The sequence below is a fragment of the Mytilus galloprovincialis genome, chromosome 1 (assembly GCF_965363235.1).
Source record: "Mytilus galloprovincialis chromosome 1, xbMytGall1.hap1.1, whole genome shotgun sequence".
Taxonomy (NCBI): domain Eukaryota; kingdom Metazoa; phylum Mollusca; class Bivalvia; order Mytilida; family Mytilidae; genus Mytilus; species Mytilus galloprovincialis.
In genome coordinates, this window is record NC_134838.1 from 55,354,472 (window position 1) to 55,372,065 (window position 17,594).

Sequence of the window (17,594 nt, forward strand, 5' to 3'; positions counted from 1 at the left end):
ACAAATCAAGGATAGTTTATGAAAGTTATTAAAATTTTAAAAACTTTAACCACAGAGTGAATGTTATGTTTCCTCGCAGAAAAACTAAGTCCATTTATAAGTAAAATACGGAAAAGTGGAAATTTATTGTCACAACATTTTCTTCTTGATACTATCTTATGATCATAAACAAACTTCTGTCCTAGTTTGGTACATATCAAGGATAGTTTATGAAAGTTATTAAAATTTTAAAAACTTTAACCACAGAGTGAATGTTATGTTTCCTCGCAGAAAAACTAAGTCCATTTATAAGTAAAATACGGAAAAAATGGAATTTTATTTTTACAAAATTTACTTCTGGATACTTTCTTATGATCATAAACAAGCTTCTGTTCAAGTTTGGTAGAAATTCAGTATAGTTTAAGAAAGTTATTAAAATTTCAAAAACTTTAACCACAGAGTGAATATTTGTGGACGCCGCCGATGACGACGACGCTGACGACGACGACGCGGACGACGACGGAATGTAGGATCGCTTAGTCTCGCTTTTTCGACTAAAGTCGAAGGCTCGACAAAAACCAAAGCATTTAGAGCAAATCTGACATGGGGTAAAATTGTATATCAGGTCAAGATCTATCTGCCCTCAAATTTTCAGATGAATCCGACAACCCGTTATTGGGTTGCTGCCCCTGAACTGGTAATTTTAGGTAATTTTTGCTGTTTTTGGCTATTATCTTGAATATTATTATAGATAGAGATAAACTGTAAACAGCAACCAATAATGTTCAGCAAAGTAAGATTTACAAATAAGTCAACATGACCAAAATGGTCAGTTGACCCCTTTAGGAGTTATTGACCTTTATAGTCAATTTTTAACCATTTTTCCTAAATCTTAGTAATCTTTTACAAAAATCTTCTCCTCTGAAACTACTGGGCCAAATTAATCCAAACTTGGCCACAATTATCTTTGGGATATCTAGTTTAAAAAATGTGTGGCGTGACCCTGTCAACCAACCAAGATGGCCGCCATGGCTAAAAATAGAACATAGGGGTAAAATGCAGTTTTTGGCTTATAACTCAAAAACCAAAGCATTTAGAGCAAATCTGACATGCGGTTAAAGTGTTTATCAGGTCAAGATCTATCTGTCCTGAAATTTTCAGATGAATCGGACAACCTGTTGTTGGGTTGCTGCCCCTGAATTTATAATTTTAAGGAAATTTTGCTGTTTTTGGTTATTATCTTGAATATTATTATAGATAGAGATAAACTGTAAACAACAATAATGTTCAGCAAAGTAAGATTTACAAATAAGTCAGCATGACCAAAATGGTCAGTTGACCCCTGAAGGAGTTATTGCCCTTTATAGTCAATTTTTAACCATTTTTTCGTAAATCTTAGTAATCTTTTACAAAAATCTTCTTCTCTGAAACTACTGGGCCAAATTAAACTAAACTTGGCCACAGTCATCATTGGGGTAACTTGTTTAAAAAATGTGTGGCGTGACCTGGCCAATCAACCAAAATGGCTGCCACGGCTAATAATAGAACATAGGGGTAAAATGCAGTTTTTGGCTTATAACTCAAAAACCCAAGCATTAAGAGAAAATCTGACAGGGTTTAATTGTTTATCAGATCAAGATCTATCTGTCCTGATGTTTTCACATGGATCGGATAACCTGTTGTTAAGTTACTGTCCTGAATTGGTAATTTTAAGGAAATTTTGCCGTTTTTTGTTATTATCTTGAATATTATTATAGATAGAGATAAACTGTATACAGCAATAACGTTCAGCAAAATAAGATCTACAAATAAGTTTACATGACCAAAATAGTCAATTGACCCCTTAAGGAGTTATTGCCCTTTATAGTTAATTTTTAACATTTTTCATAAATTTTTGTTAATTTTTAGAAAATATTTTCCACTGTAATTACTGGGCCAAGTTCATTATAGATAGAGATAATTGTAGCAACAAGAATTTTCAGTAAAGTAAGATCTACAAACACATCACTATCACCAAAACACAATTATGTCATGAATTTATCTGTGTCCATTGTTTAATATGCACAAGACCAAGGTGAGCGACACAGGCTCTTTAGAGCCTCTAGTTTGGTCTTTGGCTCGTTTTGACATTTTGTAAACATGCCTTCAGCGAATTGTTGTTTAGTTCTATCAATTATTGATACTCTCTACTGTTATTCTTGTCATCGTGATGAAGTAATAATAATACAAAGAAGTGCAGAGGAAATGCCAGAAATGTCCTCTAATAGGGAATGTCTGGAATAAAGTATGGTATCGACGAAGACCCAAATTTAATGTTAAAAAAATCATGAACATGAACAAGGCAACAGTAACAGTTTAAACACTGTAAATAAAGGTTATCTTAAATATTGTCGGGTTTGGAAGAAGTTATTGTATATTTATTGAAATTGAAATTACAAAATCACAGCAACAATATCCATGATTTTATTTAAAATCATAAAGGCAACTAACTACCAACACCTCTTTGCCGAAATATACACTTTTTAGTTCACCTGGCCCGAAGGGGGACTTAGTTTAACATAGGACCCTATGGGAAATATATTCAAATGTCTTCTTTTAGAGAACCACTAAATGGAATGAAACCAAACTTGGCATGAATGTTCCTTATGAGGTGCTGACCAAGTGTTGTTACTTTGTAGCCGATCCATCGTCCAAGTTGGCTGCCAGCGGGGGACTTAGTTTAACATAGGACCCTATGGGAAATATATACAAATGTCTTCTTTTAGAGAACCACTGAATGGAATGAAACCAAACATGGCATGAATGTTCCTTATGAGGTGCTGACCAAGTGTTGTTACTTTGTAGCCGATCCATCATCCAAGATTGCTGCCAGCGGGGGACTTAGTTTAACATAGGACCCTATGGGAAATACATACAAATGTCTTCTTTTAGTGAACCACTGAATGGAATGGAACCAAACATAGCATGAATGTTCCTAATGAGATGCTGACCAAGTGTTGTTACTTTGTTGTCATTGCAACATCCAAGATGGCCGCCAGTGGGGGACTTAGTTTAACATAGGACCCTACGGGAAATGCATACAAAAGTCTTCGTCTAAAGAACCACTGAATTGAATGAAATCAAACATAGCATGAATGTTCCTTTCCTTATGAGGTGCTGGCCAAGTGTTGTTACTTTTAGCCAAATTTTATATTTTTTTATATGATTTCAAAAACCCAAGTAGAATCAGGCGAGCGATACAGGCTCTTGAGAGCCTCTAGTTAAATTTTGATTACTGTAGTCAATTCAAATGGCCCACTCATTTGACAACATGGCCCATTATTTTTCAAAATGGCCCATTGAATTAATTTTTTGTAAGGGTGTGGCGCGGAAGCCCCCTCCCCCTAAAATTTGCAAATCATGGTTTGTCCTCTGCTTATTAACCCTTAGACTGATGCATTCATCTCTATTGCACTTTTGTATATTGCTGTCAATGCTGAAGAAAATTTTCATCACTGATGAAATAAACATGCTTACTTACAATTGATGTATCTTTGTAAATATTGAATATTCATCAATAAAAGTTATATAAAAAAGTATTGTTAGATTCTTTATTTTTAGCTCACCTGGCCTAAAAGGCCAAGTGAGCTTTTCTCATCACTTGGCGTCCGGCATCCGTCGTTGTCCGTCGTCCGTCGTCGTCGTTAACTTTTACAAAAATCTTCTCCTCTGAAACTACTGGGCCAAATTAAACCAAACTTGGCCACAATCAGCATTGGGGTATCTAGTTTAAAAAATGTGTCCGGTGACCCGGCCAACCATCCAAGATGGCCACCATGGCTAAAAATAGAACATAGGGGTAAAATGCAGTTTTTGGCTTATAACTCAAAAACCAAAGCATTTAGAGCAAATCTGACATGGGGTAGAATTGTTAAACAGGTGAAGATCTATCTGCCCTGAAATTTTCAGATGAATCGGATAACCTGTTGTTGGGTTGCTGCCCCTGAATTAGTAATTTTAAGGAAATTTTGCTGTTTTTGGTTATTATCTTGAATATTATTATAGATAGAGATAAACAGTAAACAGCAATAATGTTCAGCAAAGTAAGATTTACAAATAAGTCAACATGACTGAAATGGTCAGTTGACCCTTTTAGGAGTTATTGCCCTTTATAGTCAATTTTTAACCATTTTTGGTAAATCTTAGTAATATTTTACAAAAATCTTCTCCTCTGAAACTACTTGGCCAAATTAATCCAAACTTGACCACAATCATCTTTTGGGTTAGTAGTTTGAAAAATGTGTCCGGTGACCCGGCCATCAAACCAAGATGGCCGCCATGGCTAAAAATAGAACATGGGGTAAAATGCAGTTTTTGGCTTATAACTCAAAGCCCAAAGCATTTAGAGCAAATCTGACATGGGGTAAAATTGTTTATCAGTTCAAGATCTATCTGCCCTGAAATTTTCAGATGAATCAGACAACCCGTTGTTGGGTTGCTGGCCCTGAAATGTCATATCTGGTCCGGGTCAGATCCGTAGTTTACACAAAAATGTGTAATGGCGGCCGTAGAAAAATTTACGAAAATGAGTCCGAGAATAAACATTGTTTGACAAGAGATTGTGAATGAATAAGACGCTTTTAATGCATTAAATAGATTAAACATAAACTTAAGCCAATTATAATCACTTTTTAAAGAAGTATAAAACTTATTTTAGCTCAAAACCAAAATTCTCGTTCTCGTATTACCGGAAGAGAAAGAAAGTAATTTTTGGAGAGTTGCACAAATAAACAACTTTTAAAAAAAAAATCGTTTCAATCTTTGAAATTTCGTTATACAAAACGTAGATTTCAAATTGTTTTGTGATTGCATTTTTCCATGTCGAAATTGGTGATTGCAGACACGTGGTATTAGTCATGTCACAAGTGTCAGCTTTGGATATTCGCATCCAAACAGTTATAACCCTGAGGGCAATTAACACCTGGCTATTTAATCTCTTAATTGCTTTTAGTGTCCGACTTAAAGGGATTACAATTAAAGGTGATATAATTTTATGATCATAATCGATAATAGATGAAAGTTCAAAATTGAGGACAAGTAAAATAGCATCTTCAAAATAATTTTAGCGTCGCGGGAATTATTATAGCATCACGGTGAAAAAATATAGCGTCGCGGTACCGCGACGCTAAACCGGCCTGGGGAGAACACTGGTGAACATAACTGAATCTTACTGTAGATTAGATTTACAGTGAACATTGCTGACTCTAATTCAATACTGAGGTCTACGGTGCATATTTTGGCAACTCTTACTGAAGTTTAAGATTTACGGTGAGAATTGCTGACTCTAACTCAATACTGAGGTCTACGGTGCAGATTTTGGCAACTCTTACTGAAGTTTAAGATTTACAGTGAAAATTGCTGACTCTAACTCAATACTGAGGTCTACGGTGCAGATTTTGGCAACTCTTACTGAAATAAGATTTCCATTGCACATAACAAACTATCATTGATGATGAGATCTACAGTACACTTTTTTTTTCAATACACTTTGCTGACTCTTACTGAAGACAAGATCTACAATACACATTGCTGATTCTTATTGAAGATAAGATCCCCAGTGCACATTGCTGACTCTTGCTGAAGAAAAGATCTACAGTGCACTTTGTCGACTCTTACTGAATGAAGATAAGATATACACTACAGTACTATTACACATGGCTGACTCTTACTTAAAATCTGATTTCCAGTGCACATAAACGACTTTTATTGAAGATTAGATCTACAGTACGCTTTGCTGCCTCTTACTGAAGATAAGCAGGGGTTTCATTATCTTTCATTTTGACTGGTACTTTCCACGTTTCTAGGTGGTACTTTTCAATTTATTCCATGAATATCTTATATAAAAATTCCTACATTTAGGTGGTACTTGTCAATAGCATAGGAGGGTAAAAGTACAAGGTACCGCCTCCTAATGAATGGCCTGGATAAGATCTACAGTGCACTTTACTGGCTCCTACTGAAGTAAAAAGATCTGCAGTGCACTTTTGTGACTCTCATTGAAGATAAGATTTCCGTTGCACATAACCAACTATCATTGAAGATGAGATCTACAGTACACTTTGCTGACTCTTTTTTAGCTCACCTGACCTGAAAGGTCAAGTGAGCTTTTCTCATCACTTGGCGTCCGTCGTCCGTCGTCCGTAAACTTTTACAAAAATCTTCTCCTCTGAAAGTACTGTTCTAAATTTAACCAAACTTGGCCACAATCATCCTTGGGGTATTTAGTTTAAAAAATGTGTCCGGTGACCTGGCCATCAAACCAAGATGGCCGTCATGTCTAAAAATAGAACACAGGGGTAAAATGTATATTTTGGCTTATATCTTTAAAACCAAAGCATTTAGAGCAAATCTGAGATGGGTTAAATTGTTGATCAGATCAAGATCTATCTGCCCTGAAATTTTCAGACGAATCGGACAACCTGTTGTTGGGTTACTGCCCCTGAATTGGTAATTTTAAGGAAATTTTGCAGTTTTTGGTTATTATCTTGAATACTATTATAGATAGAGATAAACTGTAAACAGCAATAATGTTCAGCAAAATAAGACCTACAAATAAGTCAACATGACCAAAATTGTCAGTCAACCCCTTAAGGAGTTATTGCCCTTTATAGTCAATTTTAACAACTTTATCGTCATTTTTTGTAACTTGTACTAAAATCGTCTTCTCCGAAACTACTGGGCCAAATTTAAACTAACTTGGCCACAATCATAATTGTGATATATAGTTTGAAAAATGTGTCCGATGACCCCACCTACCTAACAAAATGGCTGACATGGCTAAAATTAGAACATAGTGGAAAAATGCAGTTTTTGCTTTATATCTTTGAAACTAAGACATTTAGGGCAAATTTGTCAAGATTTAAATGTCCATCAGAATAAGATCTATCCCCTCACAAATTTTCAGATGAATCCTACAACCCGTTGTTGGGTTGCTGCCCTAAAATTGGTAATTTTAAGGGAATTTTGCAGTTTTTGGTTATTATCTTGAATATTATATAGATAGAGATAAACTGTAAACAGCAATAATGTTCAGCAAAGTAAGATCTGCAAATAAGTCAACATGACCAAAATTGTCAGAGAACCCCTTAAGAAGTTATTATCCTTTATAGTCAATATTGAACAACTTTTCGTCATTTTTAGCTCACCTGGCCCAAAGGGCCAAGTGAGCTTTTCTCATCACTTGGCGTCCGGCGTCTGTCGTATGGCGTCCGGCGTCGTCCGTCGTCGTTAACTTTTACAAAAATCTTCTCCTCTGAAACTGCTGGGCCAAATTTTACCAAACATGGCCAAAATCATTATTAGGGTATCTAGTTTAAAAATTGTGTCCAGTGACCCAGGCCAACCAACCAAGATGGCTGCCATGGCTAAAAATAGAACATAGGGGGAAAATGCAGTTTTTGGCTTATAACTCAAAAACCAAAGCATTTAGAGCAAATCTGACAAGGGGGAAAATTATTGATCAGGTCAAGATCTATCTGCCCTGAAATTTTGAGATGAATCGGACAACCCGTTGATAGGTTGCTGCCCCTGAATTGGTAATTTTAAGGAAATTTTGCTGTTTTTGGTTATTATCTTGAATATTATCATAGATAGAGATAAACTGTAAACAGCAAAAATGTTCAGTAAAGTAAGATCTACAAATAAATCAACAGGACCAAAATGGTCTGTTGACCCCTTTAGTTGTAGCCCTTTATAGTCAATTTTTAACCATTTTTCGTAAATCTTAGTCATCTTTTACAAAAATCTTCTCCTCTGAAACTACTGGGCCAAATTAAACCAAACTTGGCCACAATCATCATTGGGGTATCTAGTTAAGTCTCCCAAACAAAGTTTGGAGACTTATTCAGTGATATTGTTTGCCTCAAATAACAGCCGAAATTCGGCCTTTTCCCCTAGAGAAAATTCCCAATTACTAAAAAAAATGGCTTAAAATTCGTCCCAAAAGGGTTAACATTTCCCCCCAAACAGTGATGGCATTGGTAGTAATGTTTGTAAATATCGTATTCATGTTATTATTTTGATATTATAAAGCACTTTAGAGATCCGGTTTTCTGATCAGAATCATCATGGTGTTTGTAACACAAGTGGTTTTCAATGCATTAAGTACCATCATTGCTTCTGTTTCTTTCCCCTCTCTAAAAAGTACCTTAAGGTTGAAAATGTCTGACAACCAAAATAAAAATGAAAAAACAGTGCAAAAAAGACAGCAAAGGTCAGCAAAAAATCGGAGATGTGTTTAGAATAATATTTCCCAATTTCAGTAAAAAATATGCATTTTTCCCAATAAAAAACGGTAGAGGTAGTTTTGAAAAAAGACAACAATATCACTGCTTATTGTTTTTGGTCAGTTCTTATTATTTTTATTATTCTTCTTCCTCTTCCTCTTCCTCTTCCTCTTCCGCCACTTTAAAAAATGAACTTGTCCGCAGCGTTTCTCCAAAACCGCTTGTCAGATTGACTTAGGATTTCGTAAAATGGTAGACTAATATGTCTAGGTGAGCCATCAATCTTTCGTTTGTGCATTGGGGTCTATTAAGGGCTATTTTGGGGGGTAGAAAGAAGGGAGGGTTTTACTATAGAACCCTATGGGATTTTATTTTCTAAAAATTTCAAATGAATATAACTTGAAAACTGTAAGTGGTAGATACATGCAGTCTTCAGAAATGATTATAGGACAATAAAACAAATCACATGAAATATAGGGGGAGTCCCTGGGAGTTCATCCCCACCCCCTTCAATTTGAGAATATGCTTATATCTTGTAACCGATCCAGATCCCCACCCCTAAACCATATATATTCCTGATTGGGACAATAAAACAAATCAAATGCAATTAAAGGGAGGTCCCCGGGGGTCATCCCCACCCCGTTCAATTTCATAATGTGCTATTATCTTGTAAATGGTCCAGATCCCCACCCCTAAACCATATATATTCTTGTAGGGGACAATAAAACAAATGAAATGAAGTTAAAGGGAAGTCCCTGGGGGGTCACCCCACCCCCTCTTGTTTGAAAACTTGTAAACGGTCAACATCCCCACCCCTAAACCATATATATTCTTGTAGGGGATAATAAAACAAATGAAATGAAATAAGAGGGAATTCCCTAGGGGGTCACCCCACCCCCTCTTGTTTGAAAACTTGTAAACGGTCAACATCCCCACCCCTAAACCATACATATTCTTGTATGGGACAATAAAACAAATCACATGAAATTAAATGGAAGTTCCTGGGGGTCACCCCCACCCCGTTCAATTTGAGAATGTACTATTATCTTTTAAGCGGTCCAGATCCCCACCCCTAAACCATATATATTCTTGTAGGGGACAATAAAACAAATGAAATGAAATAAAAGGGAAGTCTGGAGGGGGTCACCCCACCCCCTCTTGTTTGAAAACTTGTGAACGGTCAACATCCCCACCCCTAAACCATATATATTCTTGTAGGGGACAATAAAACAAATGAAATTAAATTAAAGGGAAGTTCCTGGGGGTCGCCCCACCCTGTTCAATTTGAGAATGTGCTATTATCTTGTAAACGGTCCAGATCCCCACCCTAAAACCATATATATTCTAGTAGGGGACAATAAAACAAATCAAATGAAATGTAGGTAACTTCCCTGGGGGGTCACCACCACCCCCTCCTGTTTGAATACTTGTAAATGGTGGAGATCCCTACTCGTAAGCCATATATATTCTTGGGACAAAAAATCAAATCAAATGAACATATGAATGGCGAGTTATGGGAGCTTTGTTTGGGAGACTTCGTAACAGCATCCTGTTACAATTACTTCTTGTTTAAAAATTGTGTCTGGTGACCTGGCCAACCAACCAAGATGGCCGCCATGGCTAAAAATAGAACATAGGGGTAAAATGCAGTTTTTGGCTTATCACTCAAAAACCAAAGCATTTAGAGCAAATCTGACATCGGGTAAAATTGTTTATCAGGTCAAGATCTATTTGCCCTGAAATTTTGAGATGAATTGGACAACCTGTTGATAGGTTGCTGCCCCTGAATTGGTAATTTTAAGGAAATTTTGCTGTTTTTGGTTATTATCTTGAATATTATTATAGATAGAGATAAACTGTAAACAGCAAAAATGTTCAGCAAAGTAAGATCTACAAATAAGTGAAACAAGACCAAAATGATCTGTTGATCCCTTTAGGAGTTATTGCCTTTTATAGTCAATTTTTAACCATTTTTCGTAAATCTTAGTTATCTTTTACAAAAATCTTCTCTGAAACTACTGGGCCAAATTAAACCAAACTTGGCCACAATCATCATTGGGGTATCTAGTTTAAAATTGTGTCCCGTGACCCGGCCAACCAACCAAGATGGCCGCCATGGCTAAAAATAGAACATAGGGGTGAAATGTAGATTTTGGCTTATAACTCTGAAACCGCAGCCTTTAGAGCAAATCTGACATCAGGTAAAATTGTTAATCAGGTCAAGATCTATCTGCCCTGAAATTTTAATCTGACAACCTGTTCAGTGATATTGTTTGCCTTAAATTACCGGAGAATAAAGGCTTTTTCCCCTGGAGAAGAATCCCAATTTGAAAATAAAATGGATTAAAATTATTCCCCAAAAGACAACTTTTTTCCCAAACAATGCAGTCTCGGTGGTAATTGTGCATTAATACAAACTGAAAAAAACTCATTTAAACATTTTTCATGCCTAAAAGGATTAGGCCACAATTAAAAATATTTTGGTTTGTCCAAACCCTACCCAAAGGTTGAGACAGTGGGTAGGTAGGTAGGCATTTTTTTTTTTTTTTTGAAAAAGTGAAATTGAAGTATCGGTTGTTTATTAGTCTTCATGCCTATCTGATTAAAATAAAACTTCTTCAAATCAGGACAATAAAAGAATTTGAGTAGGCATCTTTTTTCTGGGTAGGTATAGCGTTTGGGCAAACAAACCTATTCTTTTTTATGGCCTTATATGTGCAGATTTGAGGGTCTATTTATGTATCATCACTGACATTAAGGGGTCTTAATTCAAATGAGGGTTTACCTCTTGAAAGGGGGTCTGCAAATTGAAGTTCCAGTCAAATTCATGCTTTGATATAATTTTCCCAATTTGATAAAAATGACGCATATTTTCCCAATAAAAAAGGGTAGAGGTAGTTTTGAAAAAAGCCAACAATATCACTGCTGTTGTTGGGTTGCTGCCCCTGAATTGGTAATTTTAAGGAAATTTTGCTGTTTTTGGTTATTTTCTTGAATATCATTATAGATAGAGATAAACTGTAAACATCAATAATGTTAAGCAAAGTAAGATTTACAAATAAGTCAACATGACGGAAATGGTCAATTGAAACCCTAAGGAGTTATTGTCCTTTATAGTCAATTTTTAACAATTTTCATAAAATTTGTAAATTTTAACCAACATTTTCCACTGAAACTACTGGGCCAAGTTCATTATAGATAGAGATAATTGTAAGCAGCAAGAATGTTCAGTAAAGTAAGATGTACAAACACATCACCATCACCAAAACACAATTTTATCATGAATCCATCTGCTTCCTTTGTTTAATATTCACATAGACCAAGGTGAGCGACACAGGCTCTTTAGAGCCTTTAGTTGTAATGTGTAAAAAAATGTTTTTTTCTAAAACTATAGGCCAAATTGAACAAAACTTGGCCACAATCATTTCTAGGGTATCTATTTTAAAAAAGTGTCTTATGACCCCACCTACCAACCAAGATGGCCGACATCAGTAAATAAGGTAACAGGTGAGCGACACAGGCTCTTGAGAGCGTCTAGTTTTTTCAATACACTTTGATACAGTGCACTTTGCTAGCTCCTACTGAAGAAAAGATCAGCAGTGCACTTTTCTGGCGCTTACTGATGATAAAATCTACAGTGCATATGATATTACTGAATCTTACTGAAAATAAGATTTGCACATTGCTGACTGAAGACAAGATCAAGAATATAGTGCGTATTGTTGACTCCTCCTTAAGATGTTATCTCAGGTGCACATTGTTTTGCCTGATTGATGCCTTTATAAATACACCAAAAAAAATCCTGAAAAATTTGTTAAAGGTGAGGGAAAAACCCATATCAAAATTTTCTATTAAAGGAGTGTTTTCAAATTGTACACTTTTGCCTAACCGGTTACTCCAATAATTGTTCGACCGATTTACCGGTAGTTTAAGTTTATGTTCGAAGGTCTTATCCATAGTACCCTACTAATGTACGTTTTATAATACCATACATGTCATATATGAATTTGTAACTTTTACCTGTTTTGAAAATTGTATATTTCATAACAATTTTTTATTTCATTATTCATGTATGTGTGTCTGTTTGATATTTTGTAATTGTTTGTTATATTTCATTGTATTTTATGAGGGCCTCAGGGAAGATTAGCTTTACAGCTAACTGTGTAACCCTCTTTAAATAAAGAATTATTATTATATTATTATTATTATAATACAATGAATTGAAGTTTGTCCTTTGGCATTATCAGGCTTGTCTGTGAGGATTCCTGGCAGCTAAGTTGTTTGACTTTTAATAATCCAATATACTGTATCTACAATGGCGTTTGTAATACCTTCAGATTGTAAATAAAAGAAACAAACTTTTTGATCTTGTCGAATTGAAGATGTCTGATACCCTGATTTTTCATTTTTTCTTTATGCCTCAGAAAATAATGTGGAGTGTTTCAGTTTGAAATGATTAAAACATGCCAATTTCCAGAAAAGTAAAACGCCGGACAAATTAAGCCTTGAACGATGGAGGTTGCACATTCAGATGTAGGTCTACGCAATATTAGATTAATTGTAAAATAATGAAAGATATCGTAAAATTTAATCTGATTACTTATTTAAATTTACTGTTTTAAAAAACATATATTCTTATTATGTTTACTTATTAATAGGATCTTGCCCTGAGCTGATAGACAAGCTGTCTTAAGTTCTTATAAATTTTATGTTTTTTTATTAACAATAGCAATCAGTATACTGGACAATTGATCTGTCAAACTAATTACCTCTGACAACGATAATTTTTAAATAGAACACAGTTATATATAATTGCAATACACATTTATATCAAATTTATTAAAATTAAAAAAAGCGTTTTAACCATTGACAACACTAGTTAAAAGCAATGATTTTTCCAATTGATCCTTTAGGCCATTTTACAAACTTTTTTTAGGGTATGTATTACATAGTTTTGACAGTAGACACTTATGGCCTTATTTATGCAATTTAACTAATAAAAAGACATTCAGAAAACACTGATAGTACATGTACATAGATGCACAATTAATGTGAAATTTAAAACTGTTCAAATGCAAGATGCATATTTTCACAAAAAAAAACCCTTTTTGTCTGACATACATCATTACATGCAGAATCCAGCCATTTTTTCTAAAATAAAAAAAAACCTGAACTATTCAGAAATAACACCTAATTGTTACATACTAATTATTGTAAGTGAAGAAGAATAAATGATTCTGATATCATTAAGAAAAGACATCACTAAATTTATCAGCTTAAAACTAACTTACAAGAGGGTGGTAAAGGGGGGCCCTGAACACAGAAACATGTGAAATAAAAATCGTGACAACGTTGCACGGAAAATAAAAATCTGAAAAAACAAAGCACGAGAAATAAAATCGTAAATATTAATGTAAAAAGTTAAGTAATTTATTAACCAGCTGTTCTTGGAGATCATCTAGTCATTATATAATGGACATAAGACCCTGCAGTCACCTATTAGCGTCCGCTATAGTTGCAACTGATTTGAGAGAAAAATATTATTCATATCATTAATTTGATAGCCATTTTAAATATTCTGGGAACACATAATTTAAAACAATCTGCGGACTGACTTTGAATTAAGTCCTGGTTTACTTTTTAATCAACGCGGGAAAAGCACGAGAAATTAAGAATACCGACACGAAACACGGAAAATAAATAAAGGAAAACACGAGCCACGCACGTCTAACCAAACATGAGAAAACGAGAAATAAAACGTCAAAACATGAAAACACGTGAAATAAAAAGGCCAAAAACGTTGCACGAAAATAACCCTTTTCCACCCTCTTACAATAGTTAAATTTTTCTCAATTTTTATGGCCCCGCAACTAAGTTGTCGGTGCCATATAGTTTTACCCTTGTACGAATTTCTGTAATTCCAATATTCCGAAATTCCATAATTCCGTCATTCTGTCATTCCGCAACAAACCATTATACAGAGTTTTTTTCTAAACGCCTTCAGATATTGGGCTGAGTTTTGGTATGCGAGTTACCATGATAAGTTACAGATCAAGTATAGGTTTTGTTCCACTTCACTAATTTTTGCTGAAATTACAGACTTTGGACTTCGAGAAATTGTTGAAAATCACAGTTATACAGACTTTTTTTCTAAACGCCTTCAGATATGGGACTGATTTTTGATATGTGAGTTAACCATGATGAGTTACAGATCAAGTATAAGTTTTGTTCACCTTCGCTAATTTTTACTGAAATTACAGACTTTGATAAATTATTGAAAATCATAGTCATGATAGTTATACAGATTTTTTTTCTATACCCCTCCAGATTTTGAGCTGATTTTTGATATGTGAGACTACCATCATGTTTGTGTCCACATGTGTTACATGTATTTAAATTGCAGATTTTTCAACTTTCGGGATGGGGCCATTCGTGTCGCTTTGACACATCTAGTCTTTTTATGACCTTTGAGATCTTACTCTTTTTAGGAGTAATAAGTTCATTCTACACAACTCTTAGAATTGAATTGGAGTAGAAATTGACACTTTTGTGTATTATAATGTACATGTGATGTATCTTAAACCATTGTCTACATTTTCTTAATGCTTGGTATCTTTTTGATGACAAAGTCTAATGGTTTGCATTTTGAATATTATTTTAAACCAGTTAAAATCTGGACAAATCAGTCGAAATTCAGTTATTTTTGTACTTATGGCCTATACAGGCTATTTTTACATTGTCATTTAGGGGCCTTTCATAGCTGACTATGGGGTATGGGCTTTGCTCATTGTTGAAGGCCGTAAGGTGACCTATAGTTGTTTATTTCTGTGTAGTTTGGTCTCTTGTGGAGATTTGTCTCCTTGGCAATCATACCACATCTTCTTTTATATATATCTATCATTTAAGGTTTAAGAATGATGAATCTTGACATTATATTAGGCGAATGATAAGACATTCCTTATGTCCCTTTATACAGTTGTAGATTTATACAAGTATTTTGTAAAAAGAATTGTAAATTTGGACTTGATTCCACATTGTGAAATTTTCCGTTAATTATTTATGCAGATGCACAAAGGTGAAAAATTTCAGACTTGTTGGAAGCAGTGTTTATTTTAGAGTTCAAATATGTATTGCAATCAATATATCTGGACTGCATTAATCTCATGATTAATATAAAATATATTTCCTCTGTTTTGTGGAAAAAGACTCCTACATGCAATTTAATCAATAGTGCATTATATGTTTTCTTCCCAGTATTGGAAATCTTTGCATAATGATTATGTATTGAACATTTAACTAGCTTTCAGCTACATTGGTCGGATAGTATGCAACTGGTGATTCAGTAATGTAGTCATAGACAGCTTGTATGACTCATCCTAATCTATATTCTGCTGTAGGATAACCAGCTTTGGAAGAAATTGGATGAAGGCACAATTTGGTACTGTTCTTTTTTCATTTTCTTTTATTTATTTAAAGAAATTCAGAAGCTGTTATCATTTCATCTAATTTTGGAAATCATTATTTTTGAAAATGCATTTTTTAAACGCTGCTTAAAACATGTAAAAGAAAACTAAGGATTTGAAAATATACATATATAGTATTAAATGCTGCTTTTAAAAGGTCTTATAAAATATAAGTTTTGTTTTTGGCAGCTGATAGTGGTACAGTTTTTTTTATATTTTGATATAGAAATTTAAGTAAATTCTATGAGCCTGAAAATTTTTCAAAAATATTTTCAGTTCAGTTTTTATATGTATTGCCAATTGTAGCATTTCTCATTTGATATGCGGAGACTCTTAGTCTATCTGTCTGTAAATCCAGACAGTGCTGGAACAAACAAGTATTGGTTTCTGTATTTTTCAATTCATTAGAGTATAACCTATGAAATGACATTTGCATAAACTACCTACAAAATATGACCGAGGGGATTTTTAGTAGAATATTAGAAATAACAACTAAAGGATTAATTTCTACAAAAAAATCACAACTTATTTATATCTTAATGACTTTCCACAAGATTGATTTGCAAACATACAGCCTACTTGATAAACCAAATAAGTGAACTAATTTTCAAAGAAGTTTCTTCAAGCGTAAATTAATTTTCAAATCATTGGATAGAAGATGATCAGAAAATTAGCTCACATTTCCCTACTTTATATAATGCTCATGTTAAACTTGTCAATCCACCAGTCTGTTCTAGAAATTTTTCATATTATCATTACAAAATTGTTGAATAATATCATATGTTCTATAAAACAATCCCCCTTTTTAGCTCACCTGACCCATTTTTTCACATCCTGCGTCCGCTGTCCGTAAACTTTTACAAAAATCTTCTCCCCTGAAACTACTGGGCCAAATTTAAAGAAACTTAGCCACAATCATCAATGGGGTATCTAGTTTAAAAATGTGTCAGATGACCACGCCAACCAATCTCATGCTTTTAATTGGTTGATTAACATTATTAAGTGAAGATTTAACTGCCCTGAAATTTTCAGACTAATCAGGCAATCCGTTGTTGGGTTCCTGCCCCTGAAGTGATAATTTTAAGAAAATTTTGCAGTTTTTGGTTATTATCTTCAATATTATCTTTGATAAAGATAAACTGTAAACAGCAATTATGTATAGCGAAGTAAGATCTACATATAAGTCAACTTGACCAAAACAGTCAATTGACCCCTTAAGGAGTTATTGCTCTTTATAGTAAATTTTAAACAATTTTCGTAAATTATGTAAATTTTTGTGATCTTTTACAAAATATTTTCCTTTAAAACTACTGAGCCAAGTTCATTATAGATAGAGAAAAATTTTAACAGCAAGAATGTTCAATAAAGTAAGATTGACAAACACATCATCATCACCAAAACATAATTTTGTCATGAATTCTATTCTCATCTATTATGTACAATGTATGTCCTTTCAGTGTTTAGTATGGACATAGACCAAGGTAAGCGACACAGGCTCTTTAGAGCCTCTAGTTACTTTTGTCTCAACCTCATTGAACTATTAATGTTACAACAGGCATTATTTTTCCAAGGGAAGCTTTAACAATGGATATACAATAACTTTGATATCATTCATTGCCTAGGATCACAAATAGTTGTATAGAGCAAGTTCAGGGTTAAACTTTGACTGTCAGTCCCTTTCATCTGACCATAACTTTAATTGACCTAGATAAAGTCTGTTTTTCAGTAGCTATAAACTATAACTTATGACAACAATGTGTCACCCATTTTGAAAACTTGTTTTGAAATTTAAGAGTGCTAGCTAAATCATTAACATTGTGTGTGGTATTGAGTTGAACTGAATATGTATGTCTGACATACATAGTGTATGGCCTTGACCAGTTGACAT

The 17,594-nt window shown here is 34.2% G+C and overlaps 1 protein-coding gene across 4 annotated transcripts in view; it reads left to right on the forward strand.

Moving 5' to 3' along the window:
* The window catches only part of LOC143079218 (stathmin-like), a 51,265-nt gene that overhangs the window by 6,006 nt on the left and 27,665 nt on the right, over nt 1-17,594 (forward strand). Inside the window, exon 1 of one of the 4 annotated variants that reach the window (XM_076254458.1) lies at nt 15,565-15,681. The exons of 2 other annotated variants lie outside the window; for them this stretch is intronic. The gene's annotated coding sequence lies outside the window, so the exon portion shown is untranslated. Of the gene's footprint in view, nt 1-15,564; nt 15,682-17,594 lie in introns of those variants that run through there. One more of the 4 variants, XM_076254480.1, reaches the window with a different exon arrangement.